The sequence below is a fragment of the Colletes latitarsis genome, chromosome 6 (assembly GCF_051014445.1).
Source record: "Colletes latitarsis isolate SP2378_abdomen chromosome 6, iyColLati1, whole genome shotgun sequence".
Lineage (NCBI taxonomy): Eukaryota > Metazoa > Arthropoda > Insecta > Hymenoptera > Colletidae > Colletes > Colletes latitarsis.
Window position 1 is genome coordinate 6043010 of NC_135139.1, and position 8839 is coordinate 6051848.

The 8839-nt window shown below is 36.0% G+C and overlaps 3 non-coding genes and 1 pseudogene across 3 annotated transcripts; 2 read left to right on the forward strand and 2 right to left on the reverse strand.

Moving 5' to 3' along the window:
* Nucleotides 1-888: 888 nt before the first annotated feature.
* On the reverse strand, nucleotides 889-1008 carry LOC143343096 (5S ribosomal RNA). Its single transcript, XR_013079908.1, has one exon. It is a non-coding gene; the product is annotated as a 5S ribosomal RNA (ribosomal RNA).
* Nucleotides 1009-2744: 1736 nt separating this feature from the next.
* On the forward strand, nucleotides 2745-2864 carry LOC143343097 (5S ribosomal RNA). The gene has a single exon (XR_013079909.1). It is a non-coding gene; the product is annotated as a 5S ribosomal RNA (ribosomal RNA).
* Nucleotides 2865-3158: 294 nt separating this feature from the next.
* LOC143343099 (5S ribosomal RNA) lies at nucleotides 3159-3278 on the forward strand (annotated as a pseudogene).
* Nucleotides 3279-3718: 440 nt separating this feature from the next.
* On the reverse strand, nucleotides 3719-3838 carry LOC143343098 (5S ribosomal RNA). The gene has a single exon (XR_013079910.1). It is a non-coding gene; the product is annotated as a 5S ribosomal RNA (ribosomal RNA).
* Between the last annotated feature and the right edge of the window lie 5001 nt (nucleotides 3839-8839).

The following is an 8839-nucleotide window of genomic DNA, read 5'->3' on the forward strand; positions in this document are numbered from 1 at the left end:
CCAGAATTCCTACCCACTATTCAACAATAAATAAATTGTATTCATTATCAAACAATTGATAATTCAATCAACCTACTCATTAACCGTAATTAATTTAAGGTTGGAGGCGTAGTATCGAGAAACAATTTTGAGCTCTACGTGCCATATGAACAATATTAGTGTGGTCCCAACACCTTTAAAGCATTTAAAAAATAATAAATTAATGGAGGATTACATCAATTTTTAAATAGTTACATTAACATATTTATATAAAACAATTATTAGTTTAAACTTGCGGAGGGCCGCAGTGGCGCCAATAATCTACTTATGGGTTAACATGATCATAGTCAAAACATTTTGATGAAATGTAATCTAGAAAATTGTTCATAGTTTCAATCTATATTAAATATATATATTTAACTTTAAAAATTTTTGATTGTATGTATATAGAAATATAAAACATAAAACGGATAAACGTAAATACTATAACACAGATTTATTTAAAAAGAAACATGATCACTTCATCTCGATCGATCAAAGGCAAAAAATGTATAAATCTTGTACTCTCCAGGAATGACTTGATGGCTAGGCACGCTGATTGGCCGTAGCGTAATAGCGACGCCTTCAAATATCGTTAAAATATAGTTACCCGAACGGTGACCGTTGGGTCTTTTTAGACCTGTAGCGGCCATTGTAGTGTCACTACGTCCTTGCCAGGGTTGAATCGGAATGGAATGTAAGGATACTTTTAAGCGCTCTATTTTTGAAAATTGAAGAAAGTATTTTGCAAAATATAATGCGTCGAGTATCATTTTAATGTTAAAGGAACAAAAAATAAATTTTTGTAGATGCTTAAAAGCGAAGTAAGTTTAAAAAATTTTATAAACTAAAGAAAAAAAGCAAAAATATTGCCAACAACACGCGGTGTTCCCAAGCGGTCACCCATCCAAGTACTAACCGCGCCCAACGAAGCTTAACTTCAGTGATCGGACGAGAACTGGTCTTTACCAACGTGGTATGGTCGTTGACGAAAGAATAGATAGCTTACATTAATATCTTGTACACATATATTATCCGTACAGGGTCCTTTTAGACCCATATTTTACATATTGCAATATTTATATTTTTGGATTTGCAACCTATAATAATGTAGAACATTTGTTTCCCTCACTTGTTAGAAGACACAATTATCCTAATTTTGTCATACTTTATTTATTCGGTGTTTACAAACGATTGATAGAGTCTTGCAATGTACAGAATGAGTGAACACGGTGAAATATTCCAAACAATTTGCAGCAATTTTTGTCCCAATTCTGAATAGAGTTGTACGTTATTGTGATAGAATACCACAATTCGATGGAAAATCAAATATCGTTAAAATATAGTTACCTGAACGGTGATCGTTGGGTCTTTTTAGACCTGTAGCGGCCATTGTATAGCCACTACGCCCTTGCCAGTGTATGAATGGAATGGAATGTAAGGATAGTTTTAAGCTTTCTATTTTTCCATTTTCCCAGGGTCTCGTGCGAGCCTGGTCGTCCTGTTAAACACTTGGCGACCAGAGCCTTACAAGGCGCCTGTTTTTCGTCAAGGTTTCGTCTGGGCCTCGAACCACCCCGATCCGGGCCTGACGAGCCTCTTCACTTTTATTACTCTCTTTCGTTGTAGCTAAACTATCCCTACGCTAAGTATTTTTCAGTTTCGTTTTTCCGTCTTTCTGTCCTGTTTCTTTTTCTCTCCCTTTACTATTCGGTTAAGAAAATGTATACATGAAAATGTATATTGAAGGGAGGTTTTAAGAAAGACGCTCAGCCTGATGCAGACGAGTTCACGCTGAGTCCGTAAAAGACATTGTCGTAGCCCAGTCTGTTATAGAGACGTCGTTACGCACAGTCTGGTAAAGATGTAGTCGCATGTATAAAGTTCCGTATTGTTATAACCTTAACCTACGTGTGGCTACGTGTTACCCACACCACACTCGCGAATAAAAACATTAATAATTGTGGGGTAGATTGTGGGTTTGCTATTTGACCCCCCAGCCTCCTCCACTTAAAAAAAAACGAAGATGTTTTGTATGTCAAAAAAACATTCTTTTGATGATATGTGTAAAAAAAGTTCTACTGTGTCAAAAATAGTGAAGTGTACAAATTGTTCTTCGGCCCAACAAAGTATTCTTTTAATAAAACTAAAAAATATTTAGGACAAAATTAGGATTGTTGTGTCTTTTAACAAGTGAGGGAAACAAATATTCTACATTATTATAGGTTAGAAGTCTAAAAATATAAGTATTGCAATATCTAAGATACGAGTCTCAAAAGACTCATCACTGTACGGGGAACAACTTTAACGATAGCTGTGCGAGTGTTAAGAGCAACTGTACAAAAGAAATTGCCATCACTCATATCTAGAAACAGAGTTGTTTTCCACCACAATAACGTACAACTTTATTCAGAGTTGGGACAAAAATTGCCGCAACTTGTTTATAATATTTTACCGTAGTATTCAACAGACCTTGTCTTATCTGATTTTCACTTATTTTGTACATTGCAAGAATCTATCAATCGTTTGCAAACACCAAATAAATAAAGTATGACAAAATTAGGATAATTGTGTCTTCTAACAAGTGGGGGAAACAAATGTTCTACATTATTATAGGTTGCAAATCCAAAAATATAAATATTGCAATATGTAAAATATGGGTCTAAAAAGACCCAGTACGGATAACATATGTGTAGAAGATATTAATGTAAGCTATCTATTCTTTCGTCAACGACCATACCACGTTGGTAAAGACCAGTTCTCGTCCGATCACTGAAGTTAAGCTTCGTTGGGCGCGGTTAGTACTTGGATGGGTGACCGCTTGGGAACACCGCGTGTTGTTGGCAATATTTTTGCTTTTTTTCTTTGATTTATGAAATTTTTGAAGCTTATTTCGCTTTTAAGCATCTACAGAAATTTTTTTTGTTCATCTAACATTACAATGATACTCAACGCATTATATTTTGCAAAATACTTCCTTCAATTTTCAAAAATAGAACGCTTGAAAGTATTCTTACATTCCATTCCCATTCAACCCTAGCAAGGGCGTAGTGGCTATACAATGGCCACTACAGGTCTAAAAAGACTCAACACAGGTAACATATGTGTAGAAGATATTCATGTAAGCTATCCATTATTTCGTCAACGACCATACCACGTTGGTAAAGACCAGTTCTCGTCCGATCACTGAAGTTAAGCTTCGTTGGGCGCGTTTAGTACTTGGATGGGTGACCGCTTGGGAACACCGCGTGTTGTTGGCAATATTTTTGCTTTCTTTCTATGATTTATGAAATTTTTTAAGCTTACTTCACTTTTAAGCATCTACAGAATTTTATTTTTATTCCTTTAACATTAAAATGATATTCGACGCATTATATTTTGCAAAATGCTTTCTTCAATTTTAGGTATATTATATCTGCAAAATCTCACAAAATAGGGTAACTATCTAAGGGAATATTGTTGCCTAGACTGTCATTATTTCGGCCATTATTTTTGTGATTTTTGTTTAATGGTAGTTAGGCTGTTTTGTACTGAAATTTTGCAGATATATTATACTTAAAATTGGAGAAAGCATTTTGCAAAATATAATGCGTCGAATATCATTTTAATGTTAAATGAATAAAAATAAATTTCTGTAGATGCTTAAAAGTGAAGTAAGCTTGAAAAATTTCATAAATTAAGGAAAAAAAAGCAAAAATATTGCCAACAACACGCGGTGTTCCCAAGCGGTCACCCATCCAAGTACTAACCGCGCCCAACGAAGCTTAACTTCAGTGATCGGACGAGAACTGGTCTTTACCAACGTGGTATGGTCGTTGACGAAATAATGGATACCTTAAATTAAGATCTTCTACAGATATGTTATTTTTCAATTATATTTAAAATAACAAGTAAATAATATATAACACCAATAATAGTGAAAATATAAAGTGTCTCAAAAATCAATTCTTTATAAAAAGAAAAAATAATTTTGACAGAAATAGCAATAACAGGTAGATAAAAATCTAAAAGACTACTATATTCGAATGATATTCAAGTAGCCATTAAAAGTTACTATTATTAATATTTATTCATCTTATAAGTATGTATAGTATTTTTTTCATAAAGAAATATTAAAAATTGTGGGAGTTATAACTTAAAAAAAGAAAACGCATTTAAACTGGTTTGCATGATTTTTCAAGATCTAGCAGACCGATTGACTTCGAATTTGGAGAGAATATTCAGGAAACGAGCTTTTATCGCTGGAACTAGAGATTTAAAAAAATATTGAGTTATACTATTGTGTTTTTTTTAATATGCTAAAGACAATAGAAAAGTTAAAAAATAGACATTCGTAACTTGGAACTCCCTAGCTCCTGCTATAACTACACCCTTCCTAATGAAGATACTTCAGCCCCCTCTATTCCAGATTAGCGAATCGGCTGGAATCGTGGAAGTCAGTAGAGCACCTTTTTCAGAAAAGCCATTAACCAAGAAGTTATAACTCCCAAAATTTGTAATATTTTTCGATGAAAAAAATACTATACATACTTATAAGATGAATAAATATATCTACAAAATCTCAGTACAAAACCGCCTTATTCTTCAATATGTGAATTAATATTACATTACTATTCCCATTATTATTATCATTATTAAAATCTTATTCCATTTTTACAAGGAAAACTAACTTTAATCTTTATAAAAGCAGTTTTCAATAAGGAAAGCGCTGTTGGACAAAGACAAACACCATTTGGATAATAAAGGTAGACCACAAATTATGAATTTATTTCATCCTTGTGTCATTTGTTAACTATTCAATCAGATTATGTTTGGTAGATTGGAATAATTCATTTAATCCATCAAAAGTTCTTTGACGTATAAATTTGGTAATATACATATAAATAAAGACTAATAACCTGTCTTGGACAAACTATGTTTATCATTAATAAAAAAGAGGAAGAAGTACAATACTAGTAAAGACACCTACGACGTAGCCTACATGAATTAAAAGACATGTAAACAAATAATAATAACATAGGTACAATGTAATTTGAGCACATAATTCTATTAAACAGTATACTAATGTGAAGAAAATAAAAAAAAGGCAAAAAAAAATGATAGTCTATACCAGCAATAGCTTCTTAAACGATAGCCGCGCGAGTGATAAATTACGGGACCAACCGCTGAGTAACTCATCTTCGATGAAATTTGAAACGTATAAATTCTGACAGCATCCCTCCAACATCCATCCAGCGATCCCAGCCACTGATCATCATTTGCACACCCAAAAGCGCGGTGATCCCGGTCCGTTCCCCGAATACCTGGAACTTCTTCGATCCGTCTTCGTTCCCTAAATATCTGCCGATCTAAACGATCTCGGTTTAGTTAACGAGCGAGGAGTAATCGCGGCGCAAACCGAGTTTCCATGGAAATCCACGAAACAGAGCGCTCACGATAGGCGGCCGGAAAACTCATCGGGTATGCAGATATCAATAAAGGGGATTCTAGACTAGGCAGTAGCATCCGACGCCGTGCAGGATTCGGTCGGCCCGTTCTCAGCAATTCGCGGCATGCTTCGAGTCGAGCAATACCAGCCGCATCGAAACCGTAAGGGTTGGCGCTATGCCGACCCCTTCGTTTAAGGGGGCAATAACATACCGTGCGCCACCCCTGAAGCACTACGAATAATGGAGCCTCTCGACTATCCATGATTAACGCGGCAATAACGATTATTTATAGGCCTAAAACAATGTTTCACGGTGTCCACCCCATGGATGGCCGGTCGGTCGGTCTCGTTCGGTCCTCCCGCGCGCGGCTACATGGCTTGAATCAGCAGTTAGTACTTCTACCCCGCCACCCATACACCCTTTCACCATCCGAACCTCATCCTCGAAGCGTACGTGCCACGCGAACCAGATTTATGCAAAAATTTCCAAATGTCTCCGTAGGGTGCCACTATGCGCCTAATTAATCGCGACGACGACCGTATCGCGGTCGGTACTGATTGGAAAGGTGAAGGATTTAGCACGTGCGAAAGAGCTTTTATGAAAGCCGCGAAACGGATCCCCTTTTATTTGCGACCGATCGTGCATCTTCGTTGCATCTGAATCGCATCGCCGTTTTGGGAATAACGTCCCAGAGGAGGAAGGCTGTTCGCCACGACGGATGTAATATTACAGTTATTTACGATTCTATACGAATTCGCATCGTCGTCGTGGAATTTACGCGATCGTAATCTCGATTAGTGACGATCGTGTCGTTTGTAACGGGGTCCTGCACCGAGGAGGACGCTCGTATCGTTTTGAGTTATGATGGAATTCGCAGTGCCGTTTTCAATTTGTTGTGAAATTAATTATAGAAAAGCTTATTAGAAATTATGTCAAGTCCTTCAAGGCGATAATCTCATGTGAGACCTCAAAAAAGTCAACTGTTTTTTTTTATTTCACTTTTTTGAAAGTATATACAGGGTGTTCGGTAACTGGTGATACAAACGAAAAGGGGGTGATTCTACATGAAAAAATAAGTCTAAAATATAGATCTCGCTATAGATGATTGTCTCGGTGGATATTACTGCAGTTTAAGTTTGTTTTTATCATAACGGACAATTAGAAACACGGAGGTCGAGCTTTATGAGGACGGTTCTGGTCGCGAAAATTCTTAATTGCCTAAAAATGCGACGGTCGCTACGACCCTGCTCTGTCTACTTGTGTTGGGCTTCAACATAGTGTTTAGCGGTAAAGGTAAGATAGTAAGCTGATAGGTATAATAAACAATTCCGTGACACTGGAAGTATTTATCAAAATAAACTTCAATCGAGATCTACAGCGAGATCCGTTATAACAAGATGGTTAAGTGCACGCATACCCGGCGAAAATTCAAAGCAGATTTTTTCGAAAACAAAGCCTCACATGAAAAATTTTGATTCTATATTTTAGACTTATTTTTTCATGTAGAATCACCCCCCTTTCGCTTGTACCACCAGTTACCGAACACCCTGTACATTTAAGAATATACAGTAGAACCTCGTTTATCCGAACACGTCGGGAGACAAGGCAGTTCAGATAACCGAGATGATCCGATAACAGAAGTTCAGTACTTATCCCTTCCACCGTGTTTTTAGTCATTCGGATAATCGGGGCTGATGGTCGAATAACTGTGGTTCGCATGTTACGAATTGAATTACCTCTTGAGCTTAAAACAACTTGCATATATATATTTTCTTAATGTAATTAATTACTTTGTTACGGGCGATAACAAGAAACCTACCGAATAAAAATCTTTTTGATTTTTTTTTTATTTAGTCAACTTTGAGAGCTGCGATCACTTACGTCAGTGTTTAAACACATGTTTACTGTGGGCGTAATAAAAACTTGAAATGTCAATAAAAATTATTGAATAGTTTATTTTGTATTCCCAAAGAATAGTTAAGGAAATTACGAAAATAAATTATACAGTTAGATGTAACATTTAGTTTAAAAAAATTAATAAAGATGGTTAAATTTTTGCAACGTACACATGAAACTGCCTCCTTCAAAAGGTTTTCGAATGCGTCATTTTGAAGGAACATCTGTTCATAATATTCGTACCACAGTCAAATAATTAAGCAAAGGATTAAGGCCACAGAAGTTTGTCTTATTGAGATATTTGAGGCTTTGACGACCCGCGTTCTGACAGTTGATACTAGTTGAGGGTTCCCGGTGTAAGCCATTTCCTTTGAAGAGAGTACTCTGACTGATTTTGGAGGTAATTACGATTACCCAATTCATTGGTGTATCAGAAACCAGCAACAAGCACCAACTTTATTTTCTACGTAAACTTGAAGTATTTCGCATGGTTCACAAATTCGTCTTGTGTAATTGAAATCAGAACGTTGATTATGTAGAAAAATTATACGTTTCAAGTAAAATGAATTTACTTTATTTTGAAATAGATTTCCTTCATTTCTCTTATCTTAAACATGTTTTATAGGACTTTACTGGACTATAACTAAGAAGTTGCGGTTATTCTTTTCCACATTGACCAGCAGAAGGTTACGTCTTATCGATATAATCTTATTGCCTTATTGATAAGTCCAGTAGCAGACACAAGACGAAACGATCCCCTCTCTACATCAGTAAGTCACCCACTACCACACAGTAAAGAAAAATGAAAAAAAAAATGTGCTGTTTTTTTAGTTTTATTGATAATACACGGCTGTGAACGGCAAACCGACTGTTTGTAGCAGCGTTCTTTTGAGAACAGCAATTTGCAAGGTAAGTGAGAATAAATGAAATTAATTAAACAAAATTAATATAAGTAGAAAAGTTTCCACAAATTACTTGCTTTTATAAATCTACGTTTATATTACGTATGTATGTTTAGCTTATGTCGAGATATTACAAGCCAATGTGCCAAAAACATGCTGCTAAAGTCTGCTGCAATTGTATTGACAATAATATATGAATTTTGCATTCTACAACAGCAAGTCACCCACCACACAGAAAAGACACAACAAAGTAGCATATAATTTATGAAGTATTACTTCCGTAAAAAACTTTCTAAAGATTCAAGAGATGGAATCACTTCGATCACAACCGATTTGTGGAAACGCATACAGAAAATTACACGAGAAAGCAATCGTTATCGCGTAAGCGATACAATTCTATCATTACCAACTTCTACGCACGCTCTGCGAATCACAAATTCACACGTACACGCGGACAGAACAACGTATTACCAACAAGGAACGCTCACGTGTCGAAAATCCGGGTGCGATGTCCCAGTTAATCCCAAACTTTTGATTACTTTTCCGGGGAATCCTTTCCAAAACCAGCGGATAGCAGTCACTGCTATTGATCCT